The following is a 2,222-nucleotide window of genomic DNA, read 5'->3' as shown; positions in this document are numbered from 1 at the left end:
TTCAAGGCCAGCCTGGGCAACTTAATGACCTAGTGAGAATCTCAGAAAGAGTGAAAAGGACAAAGGGTGCAGTTCAGGCACTGAGTCCCAGCCTCAGTGTGAGGTCCTGGGTGTGATCCCAAGTACCACAAAAGAAAGAGGGGAAGGGAAGGGGAGAGGGAGGAGGAAAGGAAAAAGTGAAGAACAGAAAAGAAATTTTCACCCAGCTCAGGGGAGGCTGTTAACAGGCGGATCACTAGGAGTCCCATCTAGTAGTGAGACCCTGAACACCCTGTAGACCTTCCCTAAAATGCAGAAAAAAAAGAAAGAAAGAAAAAAGAAAAGAAATTTTCAAATCGGGATGGAGGAGGGGGGCAGCTCAGCGCGGTAAAGCAGTTACCTACTGTGTTCAAGGCCTGGGTTCCAATGCCAGCAAAGCCCTCCTAAAAGAGAGAAAACACCTTTTTGTTGTTTTTGTTTTAGGCAATCAATCATTTCTCACCTTTTGAGCAAAATACCTTTATTTCTTCAGAGGTGATGAGGGGCACAGAGGAGTGCGGAGCATAGGGGGAGGAAAATTAGACCCTGAGGGCGCGGGGAAGAGGCGCGTGGCAGCTGGTGTGCGCTCGAGTCCGTTTTCAGCTGGGATCAGAGTCATCAGATGCTTGGCTGCATCTGCTGAGCGTCTCGTGACCCTGTCAGGGTTTTCTTCGTACCACAGGGATCTGCTTTTCTCTGCAATTCCACCCCCAGCCCAAGCCCAGAGCGCTGGGGTTTGGCACACCCCTCCTGTCCTGCTTTTCCTCTTTTGTAGCTGCTTTGCTGGCTTCTTTCCAGGCCCTTTCTCGAAATCTTCCCTGTCCTGCAGCAGTCGCGCTGCAGCTGGTGGGAGCCAAGCACTATTCCGAGAGCGCTGGGAATGGTCTGCGAGCTGACTCTGAGTTGCTGACTAAGGATTCGCTCTGACTTAACAGCAGGCAAAGGGGGGCTGCTCTGCAGGACCCTGGTGGAGGTTGCAGTCAGGATGTGCAAGCTGCTGGGGTCTGGAGCTGGCCCCAAGGCTCCACGGACTACATGCTGTCACCCTAGTTTCAGCCCTGGAAAACCAAGAGCCTCTGGAAAACAGCATTCTGTGCAGCCACCCTGGCCCCTTTCATCTTAGCCGACCCTCTCTCCATGACCCTGGACACACTTTAAAGCAAGCCTCAGATGTCTGGTGCGAGGCGCAGCCCCTCCCCAGTTGTAATCTGCCCACTTGTGTGTTTTCATCTCTCTGGGTCTGGGATTCCTGGCTGCAGTCCCTGGCTTTGATATTCGCTTCTGTTCTCTTTGGTTTGGCAACTCATCACATTCCGCTTGAGGCTTTCCAGCCTCCAGATTTTGTCTGTTAGCCCCCTGCTGGCTCTTGTCCTCTGGTTTAACGTCCTCCCCTAGCCTAGGACAAGGAACACTCTCTGGTCTGGACTCTGCAGACTCCCACATGAGACTAAAGATGAAAGTGGCACTGGGATAGCAGATGGCTCAGGCTACAGGAGACCTAAACTGGCCTTGGCCAGGGCTAGCCCACGTGTGCACACAAGGCTGAACACACACTACTGTCTTTCTCCACAGGACCTGAGTGCCACTGCTCGTCCAGGCCTGGCTTGACTGCTTCCCGCAGGAGTGGTGCACCTCAGCACTCTCCATGCACCTGCAAAGGGTCTGCTACTGCTTTGGCTGCGGAGGCAGCAACAGTGAAGAAAGCACAAGGCTAAGCTGATGGGGAGCTGACCCTGCCCTTGTGGGGGACGCTTACTGATGACGGCAGGCATTTACTTCTTCAGTACCCTTTTGGCCTTGAGCTGATACCCCAGATCCACAGAGGAGGCAAACCCTAAAAGGAGTGAAGGGGCCTGGCAGCTAGAGCTCAGCTGGTGTATGGAGGAAAACCAGAGAAAGAGAGGGAGAAGAGGGAGTGCAAGCCAGCCTGACTGAGGAGCGGCTCTCCGTGCTTGTCAGCCAGGATGGGTGCACAGCGGTCCCCATGCTGTCCCCACCTCCAGGGCTGAGTGTGGCCCTGGCCTGTGGGTGCAGCATTGGTACCCAGGAACTTGGTGTGCACTTTCCCTGCACTGTCCTGGCTTTTGGAATGCAGCTGAATAGGTGACTCAGACACTAGAAAGTCTAAGAAGCAACAGAATGTTCTCTTCCTCCCTCCCTCCCTCCCTTTCTCTTCTCTTCCCTGCTACCTCCCCCATTCCTAC

The sequence above is a fragment of the Octodon degus genome, unplaced genomic scaffold (genome assembly GCF_000260255.1).
Source record: "Octodon degus isolate 3935 unplaced genomic scaffold, OctDeg1.0 scaffold00355, whole genome shotgun sequence".
Lineage (NCBI taxonomy): Eukaryota > Metazoa > Chordata > Mammalia > Rodentia > Octodontidae > Octodon > Octodon degus.
This window is presented reverse-complemented; position numbering follows the sequence as displayed.